Raw genomic sequence first — 14,910 nt, forward strand, 5'->3', positions numbered from 1 at the left:
CGTGGGAGGGGGGAATGTGCATTGTCCCACGAATCGGGATTAAGCTGGGAAACACGAAGATTTTTTTTTCGTAACGAGGACATAGAGTTACTTTTAATACTTACTTTGATACTTAAGGAAGCGTATGCTCTCCAAATTGTCTTTCCATTTCCTGTCATAATGAATACTGCGTGCCTGAGACTGTTGAGGTGTTTTAAAACCTGGATGTGCCCAGGATGCTGCAATATTGTCAGTTGAAGTGATATTTGTGTCTTAAACAAAAAAATGTACGTGTATAGGGACTTGAAAATATATTTTCTAGCATGAGACAGGTAATGAATTTATGCCGGATTTCAGCATCAGTGTTGAAGTAATCAGATTTCAGTGGTTGGTAGCAACCTTGGGAATAAATGGTCACTTGTCCACGTGCTTGAGGACTTAACTGTTTATGTCGAGCTAGTTCTCTAGGGTCAGCTGACTGCTAATTATAATTCATCCTAGACCTTGTAGAAGTTGTAGTCTTAATTAATAAGCAGAGGTAAGAGCTAACGTTTAACCCAAGTCCCTTAGCAAGTTTTCTCTGCCTTTTTTTGTGGGTCATTCTGTTAAAATTAAGCACACCTTTGTCTGAAGAGCATTACTTGGTACAATAAGGTACTAGCTTTATTTACAGTATTAGTACGTTAGTTTTTATGTATTATATATACATTATGCTATATTTGCCTTATAATTATTTAGTTTAACTCTGAAGTTGGAAAATTAGGAATGATAATAAAGGGTAATATTGAGTACTGACTGTTTGCCAGGCCTGTGCCAAATGGTACATGCTTTATCTCATTTAATCTTCTGGGATAACTTTTGCATAAGCATAAGTTGCTCAAAAATTTTTGAATACATGGGTTTGATTTGAATAGGTCCAAATGTGGAGTATGTACATTAATTACTTCTGTTTCTGCTTTTGTAAAAAAGGGTGTTGGCAATATAAAATGACTCAGACTAAATTAATGTGTTTTTCAAGTTGGAAGATGGGTTTAAAATTGCATAGAACTGCAGTTAGTCTCTTTATTTGGGTATTCAGTAGTTTCTAAAGCACTGTGTCTCATTTATCCAAGTTCCCGTGACACGCCACGATCACCCAATGAACAGGCTATTCTTGGACATTGGAAGAAGGTAAACGTTGGGGAAGCCTAATGGCCTTCTGAAAGGCCCCCTCCCACCATATTTTTTCTAAGTGGCATTCCTAACTAGGAGTTGACAAATGACAATGAAACAGGAAGAGTAATTTTCCAATACCAAACCAAGGAAATAAAAATCAGTGGATTGGTTATTACTTTGTTGATGAGTCTAACATTCGTGGGTATATGAATGTTAAGAATGTTAGATTATCTGCATTGTAGGGTCTCTACCTGATTTTTCATTTTGCCTTTAAATATCATAAGTAGTTTGGAGTCCAGTACATTGTGCATTAAGAAGTTAACATTTTTGATTGGATTTAATTGAGTAGTTTTGACTTCCTTGATCAAGAAGTTTATTTTGACTGTGTTTCCAAAAATACAATGTAATGATTTGTGTAGGCATAACAATGATGAGAATGATGGTGAGGACTAACAGTTTGCATCTTGTGAGAGTAGAAGTAGTTGAAAAGGACTGGAGAGGACAAGGGAGATCCTTGGAAATGCGTCTTATTTATGATAAGAGCATATTGGACTTAACCTGTCTCCTGATTCTAGTGGCCCGTCATTGGAGAGGAAGAGATTGGGAATGCTTTGCCAGTCAGTGTTTATAAGAGGACTCCTTTACCGCCAGGCCTACTGTTTGGGGAGGGGATAAGTGGAGAGTTGTCTTCAATGGAAGGATATAAGAAGGAAAAAAAGCACATATTTTCTTTTGGAGGTAATACTTCCACCCATCGTGACTGACTGGTTTTTGTCATCTTGTCACCACATGCATCTTCAGGCACTTTCCTAGTAGATATTTGGTATTTGTGGGCAGCTGCTAGTAGATCAAGTAAAGGAAGGAAAAAGGGGGTGGATTGGAGGTGGAGACAAAGCTCAAGGGTGTACAACAAAGCACTAATAGGCTTTTCATTTGGGCAAAATTTAGGAACTGGGCCTTCAATGGCCTCTTGTGAAAATCATTCCAGCAGTATTAACTTTATGTGTTTAAAATCTCTTGTATGTTATTTGTATTCAGAAATATGGAGAATGTCTGATGTGTTTTATAAACAGTGGAACATTTAGAATACAGTATATGAAAGCTGCTGAATTTTTCATGGCAGCCATTTCTGTATGTTTGTCATTGTTGGAAAGTTAGTGACCATAATGCCAGCATTGGCTTCTGTTTCTAAGGCATTTAAGCAGTGTCGTTTCATCGTTCGGGAAGACAAGCTCTTCTCATTCCTTCAAAACTTGGCCCTCACATGGAGTGCCCTTTAAACTCCAGAGTGCAGGGATCTTTTCTGTCACTCATTGCCGTGTCTCCAGAGCCTAGAACAGAGCCTGACATATGGAAGGTACTCAGTGACTATGTGGAATGAACAAAAGTACATTGGAATTCTCTTTTCTTTTCAGTACTGAAGATCCCACTTAACTTTAGGGGCTGGGCCACTCCAGCTTTGCCATCTCCACAGAATCTGCAGCCCACAATAAGCCCTTTGAATGTTAGATGTTTATGCCACATACTTGGGCATTTAATCCTTTATGGCTTTCTACTATTACATAAGCATTTCCTTGTTTGTTTTGTTTCCCCACCTAAAGTAGAGGCTACTCAAGGGCAGAGAATATCTATTTATAAGGTACTATGTTTCCTTCTTTATCCAGAATAATAATATATGCACAGTAGGTTTGTATTTACTTACTGAGTGAATATTAAATACCATAGGGGAGTTGTCAGAAATACTGAAACTGTGGTTCCAGTCTTCAAGTAGGTAGTATTTTAGAAGGCAGTGTGCACACGTGTGAAACAGTATGAGAATTTGTAGCTAAATGAAACAACGTAATAATAAGAGCTAACATTTATGTAGTGCTTAAAATGTGCCAGATAGTGTTCCAGGAGCCTTTGCATGTTAATTTATATGAATCTCATAACAATCTTTTGAAGTAATAGGTTCAGTTAGAATCCCCTTTTTAAAATGAAGAAACTGAAGCACAGCAGGGTAATTAAGTCACTTGCCCCAGATCACAATGCAAATAGTAAGTAGGGAGACTGGCTATGAACCCAGGTGGTCTGGCCCCCCAGTCAAGTCGTTTCTGTGGGAAATTTACTTTATCAAAGAAGAGAGATCTAAAAGTTGACACTACTTTTTCGACTGTAAAAGGCTCTTTTTCAGATTTCAAAGTAGCATAAAAGATTGCGATGACTGTGCTGCAGAAACAATGCTGTGGATTTTCCAAATACAAGTGGTTGACAAATGGTTACAGGGCAGTGTGTTTTGAAATGACTAAAGGCAAGGGGAGAGAAACTGAATTTTGAATCTCAGAGCTGAAAGAGGATTATAACTTTTCGCAGGCATTGAATTCTCGGACGGTGATTCAGCAGGACATAGGACAATGACTGTTTAAGTTATTAATTTAGGGTCAAAAAATTTCCGTGAAATATAATATTGAATGATACGTGATGTCTTACTGCTTTTCTTTTTTAAACACTTACAAGATTTCATCCCTAGTGGTAGTAATTTACCAGGAAGTGAGTGTTACTGAAAGTTTCCTATGCACTTCTATCCATTTGCTTTGTCCTTACGTGGAATCTCGATCCACTTTTTCAGCTTGTCTTGGGCAATAGAGAACACTGTTGGGGCCAGGAGGCCTCTTCAAACCAAGAAATATTTCTTTGGTGGAAAAAAATGTAAAATCGTGCTGGTGATTGGGTGACAGACCTGGAGTGAAGTCATTTTGAAGCTGTGTGGAATTGGATGAGGGGCTGAAACAGAAGCCAGCAAGATGAAGAAAAATGGGATTCTCTGAAAGCCCGCTTTTGTGTCCCTTTTGTCAGGAACTGACAGTATTATTTTGGGGGTGTTGGGCATCACCAGAGTCCCTGAACCTAAACGACTCCAGAGATAAGGGAGTACATGCATCAGCACCCCCACTGTCCAGGAATCAGAGGAGGAAGTGCCCTTGAATGAAGCATGGGCCACAAACCTGGTTAGCAGCCAGGGAGGACACACGCTCTGCAGGTATAGTATTCTGTGTTATAGATCCTTTCTGCTGGGCAGGAGGTCATGTTGTTTTTCTCAGGGATAGCCTTATAATTTGAGTCAGTGAAGCAATGACCTGCTGTTGTCATTTTAATATCAGCACATATTATGGGATGGCCCGTCAGAGAAGCACGTTGTAACTATGGATATTGTCATACCCTTGTGTTTTATTTAAACATCCCAGGAAATAATTGGAGTTAAAATAATCTATTTTGAAGTGTTCATCCGATTGGCATGTTAGCTTTAATCTTAATTTCAGGTTCTTCTCGGAATGGGGGCTTTTAGGGAAAGAGAAAGTGAAGCACTGATTCAATTATTTTAGTTCTATCAGTATGGGATAATTTAATAAAATCTCTACTGCCCCATTTGATGAATTTTAGGGTCGAAGAGCTGGATCCTGAATGTGATCCAGTGCTGATCTAGTGCGGTGGTTCTTTAAGTAGGAGTGCACATCAGAATGACCCAGGGTTTATTATGAAAGTAACAGATATCTTAGCCTAACCCTAGAGATTCAGATTCTTTAGAGCTGGGCCTGGGCATCTGTATTTTAAACCATCCTCGAGTGACCCTACTGCCCGCCTCCCCCTGTGAGTACCAGCCTTGTTTATTATAGATGAAAAAATTGGGGCAAAGTCAGATGACTTGCCTAGAGCTGGTTCTAGTACCAAGATTGTATCACCAGATAACATGTAATTTCAGAATTTTATGGCTGGAAGAAATTTTCCAAGTCAATTCAGTAGCTCATTTTAAAGCTTAGTATAAACCATGCTTGTTCATACAATTTCCAAATAATATATGAATGCAGCGAAATTGTGTTTTCTCAAAGCCTGTCTTCTGTCCTGGCCATGGTAAAAATTAAAACATCAATCACCAAAATTACTTTATAATTTTAACAGATGTTTTTGTATTACTTTCAGGAAGCGTCTGTTTTTTGCAGTATTTTTATCGTATACTTTGTGATGCCCTGTTAGAGTTTTTTGAAAATATAGTATATTTAAAGCTGAAGTGAAAGGTTAAAATTTTTTAATTTAAATTACTTATTTTTCAGTCTTAGCTAAAATGTGATACTGTGTGAGAATTTGTGCTGCTTTATTAGAGTTTTGTGTTTTTAAAATCTGGTTGATTTTTAACTTTGGTAAAATTTTTTTTTAAAGGCATCTTATTTTGGAAACAGCACAGTTTGGCTTCCATGTCATCTTTGAATATGAGAGAGAATCCTACTTTGAGCATGTCCTCAACAGAGAGCAGAGAACCAGGTTTGTTCCTTCAAGAAGTCTCCTAAAGCTTGCGGAGCAGCATCCACTTCCAGGAGTCGATGATAATGTGTTCGTGATGCCTGTGAATGGACTATATGGCCAAGTGACTCATTAAGATATTCATGGAAGAATGGTAAAAAAAAAAAAAAAAAAGAAAGAAAGAAAGAAAAGAGAAAAAAAAGAAGAAGAAGAAAAGGCAGATTTCGAGAAGCAACCCCAATATCATTTAGGATTTTTGAGGAGTTGAAAGAAGATAGTTCTGAAAATATGAGTGAAAGACTCTAGCACGTATCTTTACATGTTTCTTACAGTACCTTTGTTAACCCAGCTGCTTTCGTGTATAATAGTTGAGTTATTTTCCTCTAGTGCAATAGCTGGTAGTCCCCTCATGATCAGAGTTTATTTCATGTGGGTAGAGAACTATTAGCTATAGTAGGAGTAATGGGAACGGCCCCAGAAGCCAGCTTCGGCTAGGTCATTACTAAAGGGAGAGGATGTTGACGAATTGCTTCTTCATAATGTGCTGCTGCTTGTTCACAGACTTTGCGGCTTTCGATTCATCTTTTATCTACTCTCAGCCTTTGTGTGCTTGCTTTTTCTTGCACAATTTTTTAATGACCATAGTTTTTTTGGTTTAAAAATGAGAATTATATCTTCATAAATAGGCCTTTGTTATGGTTCTCTCCTACCCTACGTTATTTTCTAAGATCAAGAATAGAATAATTTCCATTCGTTTTCAGATTTGTTCTCCTTAACTATTTTTATATTCTTGTTCAATGTTTGGTTTTCCTCTGCTCTTTTTAGGTGGAAATAAAGGATGATCTCTGTGTTGTGTTTTTAGTTATCTAGGAGACCAGAATAACATGGATCATAGAAATTTATAGAAAATTTACGACATCTTTTAACTATTACTGTTTAAACCTCCATCAGACTTCTTCTTAGCAATATTGGTGTGAATGTTACCTTCTTACTCTGCCCTTTCCTTTTGTGGGGAAGTAGTAAGAAGCAGGGGTTTCTCCAAATGCTGTTAAGTGCAGGGAGAGAGAGAGCATGCGCGTAAGTGCTTTTGTAATTAACAAATGAAGCAGGAGAGAGAGCTTTTGTACTTAACAAATGAAGCATTTGGTCATTAAGGTCATTAATGTGTATATTCACATTGTCAGTATAAAAATTAGTTTGTGGCTTAGAACTAAAATCATTAACAGTAAATTTTACTCTTTTCAACTCTTCTTACTTTTACAACTGAGTCAGTTGACCTGATCCATAATTTTCTTCTTTGTAAATTGAGGAAACCTCTGTTCTTATGAATCAAGTTTTATCCAGCAGAGAAAAATATAAGCAAAAGAGCAGCTTTTAAAATTTAATAAACCAAAATTCCAGAAACCATTTTTTAATAAATATTTCCTTCCCCAGTAGGACTCTTTGCTTCACCCTTTTTTCCTCCTTTCTACCCTATTTATCACCTAGTGTCACTTTTACATTTTTTTTCCCCATCTTTCCAGAATTTCTTGCTTGGTATCTGTGTTTTGCCTACTTCCTGCCTTTTCCATGATTCAGCCTCCCATTGAAAGTGATTTCTGTTCTCCTTACCGTCTGTTTCCTTGGGTGGGCCTCCTTCCTACTCCATTGCCTCCAGTCTTTTGTTATCTTTTGTAATTCAGCTTCTGTCATCTCCAGCTCCTGCCTGTTTTACCCCTCACCTGTGTCCACCTTACTTCCTGTCCACTTGCATCCCACTGTCATCTCCCATTAATGGTGATCTCATCTCTTCCACTGCCTTGGTCTACCTCTGTCGGTATAAGCTCCCTGATCTATTGTGTTTTATGCAGCTCTGATTCCTTCTCATCTCTTAATTGCTGATGTTTTCTTTCTGTACTTAATAGTCATTGTGCATTTGCCTTGTGAGCTCTTTTTCTATTTTTCTTGTCCCCAGGTGGTAGGTATTACTAGATGGATTTGTTGTCAGTATTTGCATTGAACACAGATCCTTGCTGTGTATTTCCTGGGTAGTCAGGATGAATCAATTATTATTAACTTTTCTTGGAACATTGAGCTTCCTGTGTTTTCTGCTTCTAAGAATTAGATTGGTATTCTAGAAGACTAATATTACTTTAAAGAGAGTCAGGATAGTCATGATGCTGTCATTTTAACTCTTTATCCAAGAGTTCATGACATTTGAATTCACTCCCTTGTTTTGAAAGATTAAAGAAGACATCCAAACCAGGTTTGGGGATAGGAGTGAGTGGAAGGTAGGAAGAGAAAGGTAAATACTAGAAAAGGATTCATAGTCAATTTCTAGAACTGGAGAGAAAACTGAAAACACAAACCACATGCTTTAACATTTATTAGGTGAAAGGTTCCCTAACAGAATGAAAAATATCAGTAATTCTGTTAACTAGTTTTAGTACTCAGTCATATGTATTTTTACATTTCCATTTAAGTTCCAACACCTTTATTTAATGTTTAACAAAACAGAAACTTAATCTTGTAAATATTCATTTTATTTTGAGAGACTTGATGTCGCCTTAAATAATAACCTGTGTCATTTTATAATTACACTGTAACATTCTTAAAAATGCCATTAACGTCTGACTCTGTTAGTTTTTTGTGTGGGAAACTCATAAATTGTATGGTTTTGCCCCTCTGGGCTCTGTAGTCATGTTATAAATCAAAAGGTAGCTTATTGGCAAACTTTTATTTTATGCTGTTGATGATTTATGTTGTCTTACGTTTTTCGATAATTTTTGTATATACTACGAATGTGGAGTGATCCTGTAATTGAGTTTTCTGTACTGTGTATGAACTACTGGAAGTAGACTAATGTAAGTGTAGATGCAGGTTTATGAAATTTAGAAAAAGAAGAGCCCTTTACAGCACATCATGCAGTGTTTCAGATTTTAAGAATAACCGTACAAACTGGGGTTGATTGTATGGAACATTCTTTCTGCCTGAGCCTCCTCTACTTGTGGTGGTGGTGGCTGGGCATCTTGAAGCTGAAGGAATGGCTACTGGTCTGATAATGTTTCTGTAATATTCACCACCTGTGAGCAGCTAGTAAAAATAACATCAGAACCATGGATAAGCTACTAAAGAAATTTATGTAGATGTGCTGATAAGTATAGGACTATGTTCCGGGATTACAGAGATGAACAAAGTATCATCCGTTCTCTCTGGAAGCTCATAGTTGAGTAGGGAAGATTGGTAAGTAAATGATTGCAGTACACTGGCAAATGCTAAAATACACGTATGTAGCAGCTGTTACAGGACCAGGCCAATTGTGTAGGTCAAAAACCTAAAGTCAGATATAATATGTATATAACTGTTTATATATATTGCATGTAAATTCTGACTGTGATATAATTGCTGGTGTCTCCCTTATGGCCTGGGCAGGTTACTCAAAGCACTCAGACTCAGTGTCTTCCCCTTGAAATAGTGATAATTATCTAGGATTGTTATATGGATTAGCTGAGATAATATATAGGAGGTACCAGTATGGTCCCTTATTCAATTATTATTTAGAATTTGGAGAACATAATGTAGGATCATACTCTTATTTTATAGATAATATTGCTGCTCAGAATGCTTGGAATTCCCATTTTAAATTTGCTTTTAATAGTTTTTAAGAAAACTAAACTTACTCAAAACCTTGTAGTCAGTCCCTTTTTTTTTTTTAAGCCAAAAGAAGTTTATTTGGTCTATTTGCCAGTTGTAGTTCCCAGTGACAGTTGTCTATTCCCATAAATCAAATCTGTTCTCAGAGAATTCAGAATTTGTTACCATTAAACATATTTGACAGAAGTGTGCCATAGGCTTCTAAAGTATTTCGCAAGAGTGACAACATCATTGGAATAGGTCTTTGTAATGACTGCTTTTGGGAAAGTTGGGTAAGACTTATCGGGGACAGAAACTTTTGAATATGTTATAAAATCAGTCTTTGTATAGTTGTAGTCCCAACAATGGATTATATATACCAACCTGAATATATTCCTAAATTGTATCTATGTTTCTGTTATTTTAAAAGGTGTTTAAATTAACTTCCTTTAATAGAACCATGCTGAACAGTGTGCATTTTCTTATGTAGTAGAAAAAATTGGCACAATAATTTAATATTATTTTGTTCATGGTGGATTAATTTTTTTCCCTAAATTAACAGGTCTTTAAAATAAGGGTCTGTGTCCTAGACTATATGATAAAACAGGCTGGGTAAACTTTTCACTCAATGAAACAAATTGATTCTTCTGATCCAGATTGTTTGGCCTTGTTATAAAAGTCCACTAAGTCATAGCATGTTTAGACTCGTCTATCATACTGTGATTTAAAGATAATAGTATTGAGATAAAACAACCAGCCCTGAATTTTGTTACAGATCAAAATATATGTCTTGTTTAGAGCTTCTCTATTAAAGTTCATTATTTACAATCAAGAGATTTAAGTAAGTTTAGTTTGTATTTTATGGCTGGTATTTATTTGTATTGACATTACAGTCATAAATAGGGAAGCTGATTCCATAGAAAGGGAGACTTGATGTATTAATATTCCAAAGCTTAGTTTAAACTGGTTCTGATTAGAAAAGTGGCTTTCATTTGTATTCTCTGGAAGAGTCTCAGGTCTGCGGGCATGTTAACAATGACATGTTTAATCCCCACAATAAATATTTAGTTAGAGATATTTGGGAAATTGCTGCTGCTGATGTAGAATGAACTGAGGTATGGTTTTGTCTTTTACACTTTTGTCCCTGTTATATTCTTAGAGAAACTAAAAATTTTTTTAAAGATTGTATTTATTTGTCAGAGAGAGAGTTTGAGAGAGAGCGGGCAGGCAGTGGGAGCTGCAGGCAGAGGGAAGCAGGCCCCCCACTGAGCAAGGAGCCCAATGCCGGGGCTCGATCCCAGAACCCTGGAATCATGACCTGAGCCAAAGGCAGCCACTTAACCGACTGGGCCACCCAGGCGTCCCAAAACTAAACTTGTCCCATAGTGTTTTATTTTTTTCTTGGCTTTTTATTTAACATTACCAGTAAGAATAATGGTTGCCATTATGGATCCTCAGTAGGGCCAGGCTCTTGACATACGTTAAACTCTTTGCTACTGCTAATGTAATTCTTTCTAATAAAATTTGATGTTATGAAATAGGTTTTATATACTATCCATTCATATATAACATATAATATATGTTTACATTGACAAGTAAATAAATGTTAGGGTGGTTCTGCAGAACAATAGGTTTGTTGTGTTACATATTTCCTGCTATAAAGATGAGGACATTGAGGGAGGTTGTTGAATTGCCCAAGGTCACACCAATAGTAAATGGTGAAACCAGGAATTTAAGCCAAGTCTGGTTAAATCTCATGCTTTCATTCACTTTTCTATACTGACTTTTAAATTATTTCTCCTTGGGGCACCTGGGTGACTCAGTCAGTTAAGCAAGTAAGCGTCCTACTCTTGGTTTCAGTTCAGGTCATGATCTCAGGGTCCTGGGAAAGAGCCCCGCTTTGGCTCCGTGCTCAGTGGGGAGTCAGCTTGTCTCTCCCTCTCTCTCTGCCCCTTCCCCTGCTCACATGCTCTCTCTCTCAAATAAATGAATCTTTAAAAAGTAAAATATTTCCTCTTCGAAAAGTAAAATTTACTCTTTTATAAGTGCATATTATTTCGAACCAAGGAGTACTCTTATTAATCCTGTGCTATATGCCTAATTTTTTTCCAAAAAATACCACAAAACCTTTAATAGTTTATAAGATTATAGAAGGCTCAAAGTAATCAGTGCTTTATTGGAAAGAATAAAATCAGATAAAACAGAAAAGTATAAAGGGGGTGGTGAAAGTCACTAGTAATTATGCCACTCAGAGGTTAATAACATTTTGATTTATAATGATGCAAACATTTTGGTAATAAAATACATATATGTATATATATATTTTTTAAAGATTTTATTTATTTATTTGACAGAGATAGAGACAGCCAGCGAGAGAGGGAACACAAGCAGGGGGAGTGGGAGAGGAAGAAGCAGGCTCATAACGGAGGAGCCTGATGTGGGACTCGATCCCAGAACGCCGGGATCACGCCCTGAGCCGAAGGCAGACGCTTAACTGCTGTGCCACCCAGGTGCCCCCATATATGTATATTTTTAAAACAAAAATAAGTTCATAGCATGAATATTGTCTAGTAACACTTCTTTTGTTTATTGTATATTGGCCATCATTTCACATCATTGTTTATATCTTACTAATGTTTTTTCATTTTTAAAAAATAATCTTTTTATTTTAGAACAGTTTGGATTTATAGAGAAATTGCACGGATAGTACAGAGAGTTCCCAGATTCCCCTATCATTAACTTCTTACATTAGTGTGGAGCATTTGTCACAATTAATGAACCAAAACTGATACATTGTAATTGACTGAAGTCCTTGCTTTATTGAGATTTCCCTAGTTTTTACCTCCTGTCTTCTGTTTTGGGACCCATCCACGATTCCACACTACATGTGGTCATCACGTCTGCTTAGGCTCTCCATGGCTGTAACTGTTTCTCAGACTTCCCCTGCTTTGTAGGCCTTGACAGGTTTGAGGAGTACTGGTCAGATAGTAAAATGACCCTCAGCTGGGTTTGTTTGATGTTTTTCTCATGGTTAGAATGGGGTTATGTGGGGTTAGACTGAGGGAGGCCACAGAGGCAAAATGCTATTTTTATCACATCATTTCAAGGGTGCATCCTATTTGTGTGACTTTACTGTTGACGTTGACCTTGGTATCCTGGCCGAGGTAGTGTTTGTCAGGTTTCTCTATTGTCAAGTTACTCTTTTTTTCTCTGCTTTCCATCTTGTACTCTCTGGAAGGAAGGCAGCCCACACTTAGGGAACGAGAGTTATGCTCCACCTTCTGGAGGGCAAAAGCAGAGTTTCTGCATACATAATCTGGAATTCTTCTACATAGGAGATTTATCTATCCTCTCCCATTTATCTCTACTGAATCATTTATTTGTATCAGTGTAGACTAGTGGATATTGATACTTTGACTTAAATCCAATATAACTTTATTGCTCTATTTTTTCTAGCTGTGGCCATTGGGAGTCATTGAGTTGGTTCCTGTAGCCCTTTGCCATACCCCTGTCGTTATGGTTTTCTTTTTTCTTTTAAAGATTTTATTTATTTTGAGAGAGAAAGAGAGCGCACGCCCGCAGGAATAGGGAAATGGGGCAGGCGGAGAGGGAGAAGCAGACTCCCTGCTGAGCAGAGAGCCTAACATGGAGCTTGATCCCAGGACGCTGGAATCATGACCTGAACCGAAGGCAGATGCTTAACCGTCTGAGCCACCCAGGCGCCCCTATTTTCTTTTTTCATGTGGTGAGAGCTGATGGTGGGGGTGGCACCCGTGGTCCTAGAGAGCTGCTCTGAGATCACATCTTGCCTTCAGACACCTGTGCCTTCTCAGTACGGTAAACTCTATGAGAAGAATAAAAGAGCATTCTCAAAGAGTAAAAACTTAAGAACTGGAAGCAACCTTAGAAATCATGTTCCATTTCTGCATTTTAGAAACCGGAAACTGTGGTACCACAGGGTGAGATGATTTGCCTGGGATTTTGCCATAATAGAAGCATTCAAGAATTTCTGGGGTGCCTGGGTGGCTCAGTTGGTTAAGCGTCCAGCTCTTGTTTTCAGCTCAGGTCATGATCTCGGTCATGAGATTGAGCCCCAGGTTGGCTCGGTGCTGGGCGTGGAGTCTGCCTAAGATTCTCCTTTCCTCTCTCCTGCATCCCTCCCTCTCTAAAAAAAAAAAAAAGAAGAACCTGAATTTCTGCTCAGAATTCCTTGTTACATGAATGTACTTTATATCCTATTGCAAGGATATACAGAGTTTTTATGTTGGAAAATTTCAAACATGTATCAAAGAAGACAGAGAATAATTCATCCCCATGTCCCCATCTCTCAGCTTTACCTGTCAGTATGTAGCCGGTCTTGTTTAAACTCCCATCCAACTGCCCCCCCCATATTATTTTAAGCATATCCCAGATACAAATTATTCATCTGTAAATATTTCAATATGTTCAAGAAATCTTTTTCAAATCACAACTGCAATATCATTATCCTACCTTAAAAATATTTCTATTTAAGGATATTTAGTTGTAAAAAATTCACCATGGATTAGAATCAGGCATTACTGAAAATACATTTCCTTGGTATAATCCCCCAAAATTATAGAGAGATTTTTTTTAAAGATTTATTTATTTTAGAGAGAGTAAACATGTGTGAGCATGGGGAGAGGAAATAGGGGAAGGGGAAGCAGACTCCCCAGTGAGCAGGGTGCCCGATGTGGGTCTCGATCCCAGGACCCTGAGATAATGACCTGAGCCGAAATCAAGTGTGGGATGCTTAACCAACTGAGCCACCCAGGTGCTCCTAGAGAGATGTTAATGTGTTATCTGTACATCATACAAAATGGCCTAGGTTATGGCTCTTATAAAAAATGTATTCGGGTTTTACCTGGGAAAAATAAGTTAACCTCTCATGAGATTTCCTTAGAGTAGAGAAATCCTTAAAGACTGTATGACAGATATCCCCCAATTGTATGCATTTGCTTTTTGGCCCTTCTTTACTCTTTATCTGTGCATGGAAAAGAAATTCCAAGGATAAAATCTGAAAGAGATTTTATCCTATTAACTGAAGCCATGGGTGAGAATATAGTATGGCCATTCTATTCTACATCTTCTGTAGAGAGATTTTTGAATGTTGAGTAAAATTCCTGCATATTACTTCCTGAATTAGGAGTTTACAAAAGCCTCTAAGAGAATCAATGTGTTAACATCATCACTGCATTTTCATTTGCTTTTAAGAAGATAATTTAAGAGGAAAGAATACCTTTTATATCAGAGTTGATCCTAAAGGCAGAACCAGCTGTAATTACTCTGTTTACTTCAAGCAGCGTACTTACGTGGATTACTTGACTCAACAATTTAAAAGGATGGCTAATACTCCCAATATTTTAAATATCGTATTTTCTTGGGGTTTCACTGGATCTTTAAAATTAAAATTGAGGTGTTATTTCCCCTCTAGAAAAACAACCCTGTCTCAGAGGCTTTACAACCAGAATAGGAAACTTCCTTTTAAATAACCATTTACTTGCGTTGAATTTATCCTAGAATTGCTTGTTTTTTGACATGCTGTTAAAATATGCAGTGATCTAAATTGAAGATGGAGTGAAAAAGAGGGCTGAAATTTTCTTTCTGCTTTTTCTAAGCCAGACCGAAACTACTCTTAACAGCATAATTTTATTTAAAACTATTTTATTGCTAACAAATATTCATCTTGCTAGCGCATATTGTTCATTATATGCAGATTCATGTTTTATTCTAACCTAATTTAGACTTTTCTGCCTTGCATTTGACAGTGTTACAGCCTTTCGTTTTCTTTCGTGAATAGGCTTTGTTATTGTCAATCAGCTTAGTTTTCTTTCCATTTTGAGTGCCCTATTTGTATTATGGCTCACTTTT

The 14,910-nt window shown here is 37.3% G+C and overlaps 1 protein-coding gene across 3 annotated transcripts in view; it reads left to right on the forward strand.

Moving 5' to 3' along the window:
- SLC20A2 (solute carrier family 20 member 2) overlaps positions 1-14,910 on the forward strand; it is a 104,558-nt gene that overhangs the window by 510 nt on the left and 89,138 nt on the right. The window contains exons 1-2 of one of the 3 annotated variants that reach the window (XM_045779189.2): positions 7-4,153; positions 5,329-5,430. The exons of the other annotated variants lie outside the window; for them this stretch is intronic. The gene's annotated coding sequence lies outside the window, so the exon portion shown is untranslated. Of the gene's footprint in view, positions 1-6; positions 4,154-5,328; positions 5,431-14,910 lie in introns of those variants that run through there. 3 annotated transcript variants of the gene reach the window in all.

Source organism: Ursus americanus, chromosome 27 (assembly GCF_024610735.1).
Source record: "Ursus americanus isolate L20-20 chromosome 27, mUrsAme1.1.p, whole genome shotgun sequence".
Taxonomy (NCBI): Eukaryota; Metazoa; Chordata; class Mammalia; order Carnivora; family Ursidae; genus Ursus; species Ursus americanus.